The sequence below is a fragment of the Bombus impatiens genome, unplaced genomic scaffold (genome assembly GCF_000188095.3).
Source record: "Bombus impatiens unplaced genomic scaffold, BIMP_2.2 scf_0154, whole genome shotgun sequence".
Lineage (NCBI taxonomy): Eukaryota > Metazoa > Arthropoda > Insecta > Hymenoptera > Apidae > Bombus > Bombus impatiens.
The window spans coordinates 72,389-87,163 of record NT_176573.1 but is presented as its reverse complement, the minus strand read 5'-3'; the positions used below and the strand labels follow the sequence as shown (position 1 = coordinate 87,163).

At 33.7% G+C, this 14,775-nt stretch overlaps 1 protein-coding gene across 9 annotated transcripts in view; it reads right to left on the bottom strand.

Annotated features, from left to right (window-relative positions):
• LOC100748123 (dual 3',5'-cyclic-AMP and -GMP phosphodiesterase 11-like) overlaps positions 1-14,775 on the bottom strand; it is a 141,726-nt gene that overhangs the window by 111,960 nt on the left and 14,991 nt on the right. For 3 of the 9 annotated variants that reach the window (XM_033319441.1, XM_033319446.1, XM_033319444.1), the window contains exon 1: positions 9,951-10,167. The exons of 4 other annotated variants lie outside the window; for them this stretch is intronic. The gene's annotated coding sequence lies outside the window, so the exon portion shown is untranslated. Of the gene's footprint in view, positions 1-5,894; positions 6,172-9,950; positions 10,168-14,775 lie in introns of those variants that run through there. 2 more of the 9 variants (XM_033319440.1, XM_033319443.1) reach the window with 1 other exon arrangement.

Below are 14,775 nucleotides of genomic sequence, written 5' to 3'. Positions count from 1 at the left end.
AAGAATATATATATATATATTTTTTTTTTGCCAGCTTTAATAAGTGTCCAGTGACTTATGAACAGGAATATGCATATGTCATGTATATAGATATACGTAGCTACAAGCGGAGAAACGACTCAGTTATCAATATTGATAATGTATCGAGAGACAAGAAATACATATCAACCGCAAGATCGATTAAAATTATCAAGTATTTTCCCACTCGAACGTTCGTATGACAACAATTGCGTATGATGTGTATTACTCATTTAGGTATTACATACCTAAATGAAAAATGTCAAAGAACTCGATTGTACGACATTATTCAAATACGCAGGTTACCCAAGCATTTGGAGGATACCTGAACATCTCCTTTGTTTTTAACGAGCCTCTTCCCACTTAGAATTGGTATATTTCTTGCTTTCCATGAATTTAATTTTCCAAAAATTCGTAAAAAGCTGAGTACTTACAGGTGAAAATTTAATATCCGCATCGCTCGCTTTGCTTTTACTTAATTTTCCCAATGATCAGCCTCGCGCCATTATACAATGGTGTCTGATTGTCAGTATAAATGCGCTTAAATATCCTCTTTATCTTTAATGATGTAAGAAATGTTTAAAGGAGAATTTAACATTGTTTTTTAAGGAACGTTCTTCTTTTTACGGGTATTATTTAAAAAACAATAAAAGCCATCGCTACTTTTTTAAAACATTTTGCTCTATTGCATCTTATAACGAACGTTAAAATACATTTACGTACGTTTAAGTTATATTTTCAGATCGACCTTCAACATCGAAGAAGTGATTAAATTAAAGCGTGAATTTATTATATGTGTTATAAATATTCGAAGCGAATTTCGTTGGCAATGCAGTTTCTAAAATAAGCAACTAAGGATCACGACGCTCCAATATCTTTAATGGATTATCTGCACGAGGTGCTGTCATATGCAAAAAAACATTTCTAAATCTTTAGATTAGATGCAATGGACATATACATATCGTGTTCAGTATGTTTATCAAATGTGATGTCATTGGATCTCTTTTCATTGAAAGTTAAAAGAATAAGCAATCTATTATTCCAGAGGACATGGTGACGTATTATAATTAAAGCTTGTGGTGCTGTCATGTTAGAAAAAATTGAAACTTGTCACAGAGACTCTATCACAACCGATGAAGATCAGTTCGAATGTTTATAACGTAAACAATTCAAGTGTCCTTAGTCAAGTCGAGTTCACATATGTACCACTATAGTGCTTGACAATCTGATTAGTTTCTTGATGTTCAAGATCATTTCACGGTTATAACTCGAGTATGCTCGAATATATTTTGACAGTGCATGCAAGATTGTGATAGATAAGAATATGTCTCGTTATAAAAAAATCTTAAAAAATATCAAAAAAATAAAAAAGAAAAAGGAATTGCTCCTTTTCATGTTCCTCTTGCGAAATCATTTAACGATACCTATATGCTTTCTACACATTTCTCATATTATTAAAATTTATAAAATAACAAGTATCGAAGTACGCTATTTCCAAAAACAGCAAGTACCAAAGTGTAATAAATTGTATAGAATTTGAAGTCAATAACGATTTCTAAATTAACCGAATGAGTTACGCATAATTAAAATCATCTTATTAAAATTATGATATATCCGACGTATAGACGTCTCGTAAGGCAAATGCGATTTCGCATGAGACGTAAATGTTTCATCTATATTTATCTAAAGACTATGACAGTCAGAAAATGGATAAAATCGTTCCATCAATATTGACAAATTTATAAATCAACTACCACCTTTCTCGTAACTATTAATTATTTACACTGAACACATTTCTATCCAATTTGTACCGATTTCTAAGTTCATCTTCTACGTACAAATAATACAAGTATTTATACATAGTCTTTAGTATTTTCGTATCTAGATATATGTTCTCACATAGTGATTAATTAAACAACGCAGAAGTCACGTATAAATAGCATTCGCAGACGTAGTATGTTGAAAAAACAAGAGTACAAACATTATAAGAAGCAGATATATGGTTGAAACGTCGTTTTGTCCGTTGCAAAAATTCTGCGTTGACTAAATGCATTAATTTAATCGATGCGGAAACCTTTGACAAAATATGTCCGGTTTAAGTAAAAAAATTCTCTAAATGGAAAAGTATGCAATACAATTGATGTCTCTGTTTTTTAAAAGCTATAATTCTATAAAAACTGTTTTTCTCTTAACTATAAATATCGCGATGCAAACATACCGAGCTAATAATAATTATTCTTTTATTACCAGCTTGCGCAGCTCGAAAATATTCGACAGATCATCAAATGCGATACCTGCTGACAATCGTCAATGCATCTAACTTCAACATAGATATTATTTAGAGATAAGAGCGAATCCTTCAGCCAGTCAAACGCAACGATCTGTTTTTCATCCACCAAATTCGCGATTGTTATTAGTTCACGCAAATGCAAGTAATCAGTTGAAGATTTCTTACAAATAACGCTATAAGTGAAAAAATGTTGTTTTTTATCGTGTAACATCCTACGTACCAGTTGGAATACTGTAGTATAGAATTCACGAGTAACTTCCATTTGTAAATGATGATTAAATAGCGTTAAACAGTGACACAGGCAACATCGCCTTTATGTAAATCGCTGTAAATGCCATTTAAGCGATAGATTTACGCTCGTATACACTAAATATCACCATATGCTATGAAGCTATGAATACTTTCAGAAGTCTTCAGGTTTGGCTTCGCGCTGACTTTAATATTGCAACTATTTTTTTCAAATGAAAATTTATAGGACAGTCCGGTGAAATGTGTTGCATGGTTGTAGGTGCTTCACAAGATTTGGCATCGAGTTGGTGGTGGTTTCGTTAATGAATACGTAAGGTTAGAATGGTCAGTGAGAATCCGGCTGAAGGCAATTTGCCTTCTTCTGGTTAGTGCTGAGACGTTGAGTTACGTCTTGCGCGCTACGCTTATACGGCGGTTGCTGAGCCATAAACGGATCTAAAATTTGTTAGTAACCTTTTGACAACAATTTAAGCGTCATGAAGAGTAGGTTTGATTTCTTTGAAATGAGTAAGCTGGTGGCCTCTTGTACTCTTTCGTTAATTCATTGTCTGTATTCCCTACGAAATTACGATTTCAGAAAAGATAATATTATTCATTCAGCTTCTTAGTATTTTTTCTTTCGAAAAGAATTTTTTTTAATAATTCTCGTTATTCTGTCTTTAATAGAATTCTGTTCAAGATTAAGGTAAATTTGCTGTGACACATCGATAAGATTGTTCATGTTTTCTCAGTATATTCTTTAACTATTCCTGGTGCATTATGCGAGCCATGCGATCTTCCTAAATAGTTGCACAGTTGCATGTAATTGAGTGGGCATTCTCCTGATTCGTTTAACATTGTTATTCCGTTGTGTCTGTCATGAGGGACATATATCCTTGCAGGAAAGGTACAGCGTTTGAGATTCTTTAAATTCCTTCAACACAAATATTCGTTTACTATACTCGAGTGCTTCGAACGCGAATCATGTACGTTTCATTGATGCTGAATGTACTTAGTGTCACACGCTTTATTAATGCCAGAAAAAAGAAATATTAATACGTTTCCCAGATTCACGTAATCAGATGAAACACACGTGTACATGCTAGGTACATGGTCAATCATTAACGACTAGAGGAAAACGTTTCGCTTTAATTTTGTTTTCTTCTCGTTGATCGAGGGAGGTATTCATTAGAGACAGTCATTAGGTATGTACATGTTACTAATTGAAGATTCAAAACCATAGAGGCATTTAAACTGGCAACTTTTACTTTTAAACGAATAATATTGAAAAGAAGAGACACAAACTCGCTCGCTCGCGATATATTTCTGATAAGTTAAAACCAGTTCCACATAGTTTAAACATTTTATTTAGTTTAAACAGTGTTCTGTCCTTTCCCCGACAACTCGACGTTCTCGCAGGTTTCAATCGTTATCTTATCGATGGACATTTCAATTTTCTCTCTCGCTTTTACCATCGTATGGAATATATCGTATAGTTAGCCGACTAACATTAACGCGGCGCGGCGCGCACATGTCGAAGCTTTTATCGAGATAGTTAAATCGTATGAAGATTAAAAGTTTGCTTTAAAAAACGGCTCGAATTCGCCGCGGAAAGTGATTCCACGTCAGACATCCGGCAAGAAATCGGTACAGGTAAGGGAACAGGTTATGCGCAGACAGGTAAGGTATGATTATCAATAAAGCTAACGAGTCAGTGAAGGCAAAGCCGCGGCATGAGCTTGCTGCACGCAACTATCGACCATCGATGTAACAATATCAATTACTATTCCCAACTCGTTACTAGCCTATGCCACGTAGACGATAGAATGATTCGTCAAAGATGATAAAACGAATGCGACAATCGTTTAGGTTCACGGGAAAGATAGCCGTGCTTTCACCGAAAACAAAAGCGACAGCTAAGCGTTGTCTACCATCGAGTGAAAGCGACATTGCTCGATGTTATCTGGAGACTCGCTCCGTTGACATTCCCAGTTGGTAATCGAAATTGCAAAGTTTCGACTTCGTTTGTTTCTGTCCTTAAGGAAGACTGTAAATTATTGTCGTGAAAGATCAAATATGCGGATGCTAAGAATCACAATAAAAGGAAAGAAAGACTCTATTAATTTCGAGAGTACTTTTATGAAATAAGTAGACCGATAAAAGAATACTTCTTTGTTCTTGTTCTTTTCTTTCTTTTGAAAACATCTAAATGTCAGCTACAAGAGTACATAATTAAAAGTCCATTTAAGGATTTGTATGCCACCTTTAATGGACCTTTCAACCTTTAGGGTGACTGTAAAATCAAATGGATAAAAGCACATTATGTCTTCCTCGGTACCGCACAAATTTTGTCTGAAACATTTTTTTTATCACAACGAATAAGAAAGTAATTAAGAACACCCTGTATACGCGTGTAATATTTTCATTCTTGTTTCAAAGTATACAAAATGTTTAACACTCTTGGATACATTAAATTATACAAATTTCAGTTATACAAACAAGAGACTAGTAATCGGGATGATAATTATCAATCTTGTTTCATTAATTGATTGATTCTATTAATTCATTGTCTAAATAATTTTAAACACAGGTATTACGAATTGCTCGTTTGCAAGATATTGCGGTTCATTTTTAGAATAAGTATATAATATAGCAGCCCAGATGTTTAGATGAAACAGGACCTAGAACTTGTATCTACTAATGATCTTCTTTTAAACTCTGTCGGATTTACGTAACAAGGTTGCTGTCACCAATTAAGAGAAATGGAAAAGTACGGGAAAAGTAGACGAATAGTAAGCATCGCTACCTTGGCATATCGAAGATAATTTTTTCAAGCTTGTGCAATTGCGAATCGCGAAATTTATCTACTGCAGATATGAGTAAAATCAGTAGAAAGTATCAGTGTCGTTAATTAGAATAAATTATAGAATTTTCACAAAAGATAGCTTACGTTGATATTTCGGGAAAGAAGAATTTTGCAGTATACTATCGGTAGACATTGCTCCAAAAAATTATCACATTTCAGATTAAAAAATTTGTCCTCTCGAACGCATGTCGATATTGTATGATGTTCGTGTAACATTAACGTTACGAGGATGAATTTAAAAATTAATTCTCAAAAATTACAGCTACTAACGTTCAGAAGCTACGCGAATACATAAAGTTTCCATAGCATAAGCCTATACTACTACCTAAGCTTAAAACTACCTTCGTTTAAAAAGAAAAATAAACAAATATTTCGCAGAGTCCGTAATTAAAGCAGGCGAGGAAATACGTAATCTATACAAATTTAATATTTCATGTGTCAACACAAATAGAATAGTTAAAGCTACGTACGTTTTGTACAAAAAGAACTTACATGTCTGGCGTAACGTGAATTCACGATTTTCGTTTTTCGTTGCACGTATCCAGTTTTTCTTCTACGAGATCCAACAGTCCAAGAAGTCTCGTATTATTAGGTAGTCTCTTTTCGTAGCTGGTTTACATCCTTGGGAAAACATGTGGCCACTAAGACGCGATCACTACAATTTCGTTTTATCGACTCTTTTTAAAAAGTTCATACCACTGATACCTTCGACGTCGCACGAAATCGTTGTTTCTTTTCTTCGTTTCATCTTACTGTATATTCTCACTAGCTGTTGAACGACGAAATAAGATACGTTGTCTGTATACGAGTAACTTCTCGGATATGTATTTACGTAATTGAATTCTATGGAGCAACTGCGAGCAACGATTACCAGCAGCATTATGTGCTCAACGAAGACGTTTCTAGCATTTAACCGCTAATTTTTAATAATTAATGGTTTGCGATAAACAATAGTTTATTTTACGATAACTTATCGCTAATGAGACATTCTCAATTTGTACGTGATGAATGGAAATAAACTACTGCATAACTGCCAATGAAATAATACCATACAATTGGTTTCGTACCTTGCCAATAGCAGAATTTATGGGGGGAAGAAAGATAAGCAAAGGAGATAAGCAAAGTATAGATTGACGTAAACTCTCATTGTAATCGATTTTATCGTAGTATGTTTTACAAGCGCATATGACATGTAAGAGAAATAAAAATCTTGAGTAAACCGGTGGATAGTATGACACCTATGTGTCTATCAAGTGCATCCTATTAATTTGTAACATTTCGAATTTTTTAAGACCATATTACGATTCTCTTATTACAGTTGCTTCTCGTAAGTAGGCAAAATAGAAGGTGAAAAGGTTTAACTATTTTCTATAGGACAATACGGTGGCCCCAGTGAATGTAAAATTTGTCACATTTTTACCGTAATAACATAACTGTAAATGTTTTTAATTTAACACATATTTTCTGTGGTTTCTTTTTTAGACATTTCTTTAAATATGTACATTCATAGAATCGAAACATTTGCATTCGGTAAATCATTGTATTGTATAAAAATATTCTATAAATATATAAATTGAAAATATCTTGAAAGTATCATTGTATAATAATGAATATTTATACGAGAATTACGCTGAAACATCAAATGGTATCTCGCACGAACGTAAAGTTGTAATTTCAAGTTAATAAAATTACTTCTATCTATAACGTATTTCTTATACTTAGACAAAGTACGTCTACTTTGCGTAAAATTCATCTTATCTTCAAATGCACTGACCGAAGTGAACTGCTATTTGTTTTGCAATAGGTACCCACGTTGTATCAATAATTGATTAGATGTAAATATTTGTATACTTCGGGAAAAGCGATAATTCTTCCCGTTTGCACTTTGCACTTAAATCTATCATTCAGAGATTTTGGATTATTTATTCAATGAAAGGAAGATTTCTTAATGAAACAAATACGAATGGGGATTCGAGCTTCTACACACACACACGCATACCGTATTTTAAATTAATATCAAAGAACTTGAATTACAACTATTAATTTACATTCACACGGATAAAAACAATGAATAGCATGGAAGTCAAGCAATAAAAGGACGAAGTGTTATGAGAATCATACAGTGTAACAGAATAATTTTGTCTTTGAATATTATATAATCCATGAAGTTATTAGAAGTATACCAAGTAAGAAGGAACGAAACATTAAAAAACAACCATATTAAAAATAAAAAGACAATGGAAAAAAGAGAATTCCGCTAAAACGAAAGAAATAACGAGCCACGTTATTTTTGGCTCGTTTTCTTTTCTAAAATCGTGAATATTAGAAAATTAGATCGAATATTTTGAATGGCAATAATAACGATACGCTATGACATTTATGCAGCTTGGTAGAGAGATATCTTGCTATCTCATCGTTGGCAGTTACATTGTTATGTCTTGCATAATCAGACGAAGATTGGAAAGTTATGAACGGCAATGAAGCTATGGATCGTATAACACGGTATCGTAATCCATGTATAAACCGATAAACACGAATATCCTTCTAGAACATCTTTTATTGCCGAAACATACGACTGATCTTTCTTAACGTAAATCGAGATAAGGAAATCGCATAAGTTGTTCGCTGCTGCCACGCGTGGAATTGCCATTTATCAAAACGAAAATAGTCCGAGTAACCTTTTCAATGGATCTTCTTACCTCGCGAATGTAGGTAAACAACATTTTAATATTCTGAACGAGAAAGTTAATCACGCGCCCTTAAAGTTTCCATAATTACCATTTTTGGTGCTGCGCAGTCTTCGCCGGCCAGAAAAATATATTTTATTAGCTGTAACGCCACAACCGAATGGCGTCGCTGACGTAACGTGGCCTGCTACGCAAAACGTACACCGCTACAACGTACGACGTAAACCGCGTGCTGCTGACTGATTGTGGCTAAAAAACATCTCGAGACATTTGACGAACTAATTTTATGCTTTCCGCGACTTTGAACGACTTTCTTACGATTTATATAGTTTTCTATCTCTTAAACGTTACATGGAATATTATTAATTTGATAATAAATGCTATTGGGAATACAAAATAACGTTTGACGATTCTATGAGAGGAAATAGCTTCGCGTATGATATTTGATACCGCGGCCGGAAATATGAAATCTATCGTGGATACAGAGAAATAACAGTAAATTGCTTTGTTGGAATAAATGACAAGGAAGTAGTTATGCATACCAAACAAATTTTAGCCAGATATAAGAAATTTCCTTATTATTCATTCTATAGGAGAAATGGTACGGCAGAGACCCTTATTTTTCATGCACGAATCCCTCGGCTGAAAAAAAGGGGATTTTCGTAAGTCGGTAAGCATAGTTTTTAGCGTTCAACGTAGATAGGATTATATCGCAGTTTACAATGACCTTCTTTGAATTTCGCTTCGCAGTTCTCAATACCATTTCCTAATACATACATATTATCGTTCCAACGATCAAGCAATAATGAACGATAAACAAAGTAAATCTTTGATAAATCTATCCAAGTCAGGCGATGCGTATTAGCGATAACTGAAATATTGTTCGTGCTTCGGTGTCTCAGAAATTGCGTTCAATTTTTAATGAAATTCTTCCACGATACCTGCGGTAACTGATAACAAATCAATTTCAGCTTGTTAATTTAATCATAACAACGTTCTGTATCATCATATTGTAGTCTATCTTTTAAACGTGTCAAATTTAAGATGTTACTATCCGTATCAGAGCACATGAAATGCTAAATTACACGTTGCAGGCTCGTGCATTCGTTATTGTGACGTTAGACGTTTACGTTATTCTGAAATACACGGAAAAAATGTATGTATGTATGTATGTATGTATGTATGTATGTATGTATGTATGTATGTATGTATGTATATGCATGTATATATGAATTGAGTATCAAGTATGTATAAGCTAATTTGATTCCCATTATTATTGAAAATATACTATAGGATACTATAAGATAGGTTACTATAGGATACTTATTAATATATTAATAAACTGATAGTTAATATATGTGAATTATCATATTTATGCTGCAATATTAATTTCTAGTTTCTTACTCAAGAAGTATAGGTAATTGTGATTCGTAGATAAATATGTTTCAATCAATTATAAAATTTCTGTAACCACAATATTTATCACTTATTCTCCCGCTTCCTATCAGTTTCATCAATTTCGTATTTGAATTTAAAAGAATATTTTAATGATTACAAGTTAAGATATCTGTAAAATTTGAATTCGGATCGGAGAACTGCTGTTATGATATATAGATAGTGAGTTCTGCATTATACAACCATCTAATACCGTTACTTAGCTATAACACTACGCGATGTTTTATCGTGCGCACTAACCTATCTTTTATACCGATCATCATCGACCACTGTTTTGTAATATCGTCAACAAAATATGACACGAAGCCATCGTGTGATCGATTTTTCCGTCGAATGTCAAGCCTCATGATTCTAATTGCATTCGCCGTTTCGATCATCTAGTCGAACGACGCACATCACTATTTACCTTCATTGTGGACAATCTTAGTTCGTCGACCGCAACATCAACAACGCGGTAAGATCGACAAGTATGGTTACGTTACCGCCTGTTATCCGGAGGTTTGGCAAAAAGCTGCTTCTCAAAGCGTGACTAATATCGACGATTTTCGTACAAGGCGAAAAGCTTACACAGAGACGAAACAGGCGAAGCAGACGAACCTGCCGCACGACCTGCACTGACTCTCGTCTGCTTCAACGACAGAACCTGGACTCTCACTATACGACCGCGTGCTATACGCGTTGCACCCAGGGCCGTATCTTCCCGATCATCGTTACATACGATTCGTTTTCTCATTAAAATGGTAAATACAATGGTAAATACAAATGATCCTGGAAAAAATTGATTCGCCATCCATTTCGGGCGAAATAACGATGTTATCTTCTCGTAAAGAAGCTCTGCACACGTTGTACGAATATTGATCGATCGACCAAAATATTGACTAACGGACGAAATTTGTATTAAGTTTGCAATTTACGATCATTCACGGAGATTGGCGATATTTTAGAAATTCTGACGTTTCTTATGACCACGATTAATCAACACGATTATCTTATTTGAACCATGCTTTAATAAAACTGAAGAGGTCATTTCAGGAATTACGTAACACAAAATACAGCCAAGCTTGTAGATATAGCCGGCAATCAATTACTTTAGTCAAGCTATCTACCTAGGCTTATTGCTTCTTGGAATACTTAGCATAGGGTCACTGTAGGAGTTATTCATTTACAGAAATTGATCATAGCGCGCATTACGTAAGTGAAGCGTTTATTTGAATATATCGAAAGCTACCATATAATTGTTTAAATATATACGGCGCTTCGAATATACCAATATAAAAAGAATTAAAGTTAACTGATACGATATTATTATTAATTCAGACGTTGTTCTTATATACCTTGAAGATACCGATACTTTATTTTTACAAATATCGAATATCGCTAGTGACAGCTATCGCGTACATATAATTTAGAAATTTAGAAACGAAATCGTAATCGTAGTAAAATACAATACGTATCTAAAATAATCAGGGAAAAAAGAAATTATTTGCAAGTTTCATTCACACTGACCATTTGTCGAAGAGGGAAGATAAAATCGGAAGGAAAATATACGTACAGCGAGTGATATATTTAAGTTGAAGTAGTTATAAGCTGTAATTTAACGTGTGTTCTTTACTCGCCAAAAGAAAAAACAAATTATATTACATATTATATAAATCTTATATTAATATTGAATAGAAAGGTAGAATTCAAAGACAGGAAGGTAGCTAATTATAGAAGTACAGTGTAAGGTTAATTATATCTCGCTGCATTATTATGCAGGGTGTTGGCATCCATTCTTGATTCGCCCCTGACTATAGCGCAGCAGTCTAGAGTCTAGACTCTAGACTACACGCCAGTACACGCCACGCTACTCTCTGTCGCACAATCATATGTACAGTGCCGCAAATACACGCATCTAGTGTCTATATACATATGTAGTTCATACAGTTGTATAAAACGCTTATAAAGAAAGAGTACGGTTTATTCCCCCTCCACTATGTATTGCAAGCTACGATTCTGGAAGACTGATAAAGGATGAAGCGCAGCATTTTTTGGAAATGTGCTTTTCAAAAAATCGACGTTAAACTGGCAGTTTTGCGATAGGCGTATGTAGATATCTTACGTACTGAAATATAAAAGAAACGAATGTAATTAATGAGGTATAGAAATTAAAGAAATACGTGACAAACGGTAAACATTAAAAAATGAAAGCAGCATTAAGCGACTTAAACGGTACTAAAGGAATAAAATAAGGAAACTAATGTACATGTTCGAAATATTATGTTTCATTTCCTTCATTCTTCGACGCTTCTTTATGATTCATATTTTTCTTATGCAAAATATAGCAGAATATATGTATACGATATGTTACGTATATATTATTGTATACATATGCATATATACATAATTACTAACAGGAACATACCTTGACCGAAATTTCTTCTGTGTACATAATAATTACGCAATTAAAGAAAACTAAGAAAAGGAAGTCTTCATATATTTCATGTTTAGTATGTATTTATGAATAATTCATTTAAAAAAAAAGTCCAGTGCGGAATTTAAAAATAGGAAGTGTTAGATAAGTAAATTATTATATCCTAAATAATGGTAATTCGAACAGCGGATTAATTCATCTTTCTTGATTAATACGTTTAAGAAGAAAGTGTGAGATTTTTCGTACATTGAAAGTTGGATGGAAGAAATCTGCTTTATCAACACTGACGTACAAAATCTCTGATACTCGCATGCAACGCTCTCAACCGGAGTACTTCATAACTATTATGTGATCTTAACCGAACATTTATCAAAAAATGATAATTTGCTTTATTTCAAAAAGATGAATTTACCGATTTAAAGCATATTTACTCTATCAAAGATAATCCAAATTATTGACGATTAGCTATAAATAATCATCTTTAACATCACCCGAAATCACGCATAAGCTACAGCCAAAAAGTTCAATTTCTTCGACAATTACACTAGCAATATAACTAGGGAAAGAAAGACTTCGTGACATAAGAAAGCGTATTCTGTTTTATATTTTCTTCAATTGTCTACATAAACGTAGTTGTAACCAATAATTACGTAAATATAACTACTAATTATAAGTAAATTTGCGTCCTGATATTGACAACTTTATTTCTTGTTTTGCTAAAATAAAAGCTAAAAAGAGAACAAAAGAGAAATGGAGAAAAATAAGAAGGGAAAGGCCCGAAAAGGAGGTACAAAGGTAATGGAAAAACCAGAACAAGGTAGGCTATCATAGTTCCTTATTGACACTACCGTATCGATCTCCTCTCTGACAAATAATGCTCTCGTTTCGCAAATAACACGTAACTGAAGCACGCGAATATATCACAGGAATAGTCACAGCCGGTGCGCAATATACACGTGACATATAGGTAATCGTTAAGGCCGTTTGCTTATTGACAGATAAAAGTAATTGGTAATGCGACTAACTGTCGTCGTTCAAAGATAACGGTCGTTCCTTAGGTTCTACTCATCGTTCTATTCGGTCCAAGGTGTAAGCAAATGCGTCTACCTTACTGCAAAATAATGTATATTTATGTGCCTCGTTGCTTCTCCCTTGCGATCTGTATTTCGTTCACGATCTCAACCATCTTAAATTACAAGCATACGTCTTGTAGAACGTACGTTATATTCCATTTCCTCCTGTATCCAAGCGTTACAACGTATATAACGAAAATTCGTTAATACGAATACGAGGAAAATGTGCTAATGCGAATACTTTAATTGAAAAACGATTGAAAAACATTTATGCTGCCTAGCTATTTCCGGAATATATTGACGTATCACATAACATGTAATGATGTGTATCTACATAAATAGTTTGGTTCACAAATTTGTTTCACAAACAATTTACCTAATAGGAAATATTTGTTTGAAAACATGCAGTTAATATTCTTGAAACATTTCGTTACTTTTACATGCAGTGTGACAAGATTCTTAGTTGATGCTGAAGTTGAAAATTCCGTGTTTTATACTAATTTCTACGTGATCTTCAAGATTACAAATTGCGACATTAGAAACGTTAGATACAACCTAACAATCTACTATTCTCGATACGAAAGAAATAGAATGGAAGAAGCAGTTCGCGATTAAACGTTGCCTCAAATGTGCAACAATATACAGGCCGAGACATATATCCGCGTTTTCATCGCGAAAGGAGATTGACCTCTCTCGTTTCGGTTTCATTTACCTTTGACTTTCTTGTCTGCGACTGCCTTTCTCTGAATTTTCGTCCCGTTCCTCTAGAGAGCTTTCCTTCACAGCTGAAACTTTTCTCTAAAAAGGACACCAGCGTTTAACAAATTGCTTTCTACGCGTCTATCACCGATTTACTTCCTCCTTCGACATAGAATAGTTGCGCTATTTCGTGCAAAGTTAAGGAAATTATTTGTAACTGTAGCAATGCGAAAAATATTTCGACGTCTACAATTTTAGGAAAATAAAGAAAAATTTTTCTTTTATTTCGACTACGGACTAAATATTATGCCATTGCACATACGTTTATTCCGGAAAGTATCATACATCACGTAGTAATATGCCTGCTTAAATAGTAGAAACAATTCAGTTTCGTAGACAGTTTTTTAAATTGACGTATACATATTTTTACACATTGCACGCAATCGGTGGGTTCTTCTGTTTTACGTAAAAATGTTAGGTCTATTAAAAAGGTAAAATTGTCTAATTTTAACTTTTAAAATATTTGTGTTTGGAATCGAACAATTTAAGAGACACTTCAACGACTTTTTTTCTTTTTAATTTTTCACGTGAAAGACGAGAATAACATAAACGGGAAAATGATTTACAAATCTCTATCGATTTTCATACGCTGCTATTTTTGTAACATTAAATATTTTTCAAATTAATCGTATTTAGGTACAAACAGCTGGATACTTTTTAGGGAAATAAAGAGAAGAATACAAAAACGCGTTTATTACTGCGTAAAAAATTCTATAAGCCGATTAAAAAATATGATAACGGTAGTGAATCCATTTCCGCACCACCGGGATTGCTGTGGAATCAAGTTCCATGTGCACTTGTAAATTCGAATCAAATTCAACGTCCAAGGTTTACTTCGTGGGGTTTGAAAATTGCTCGTACGATATAATGATTCGTTCATTATATTTGCCAAGTATTCTCTCTTCGCAAGCTATCAGTTTCAAAAATTTACTTACAGTTACTCGATATAGATATCTGATATAGATATTTATTATTAGATATTTGAA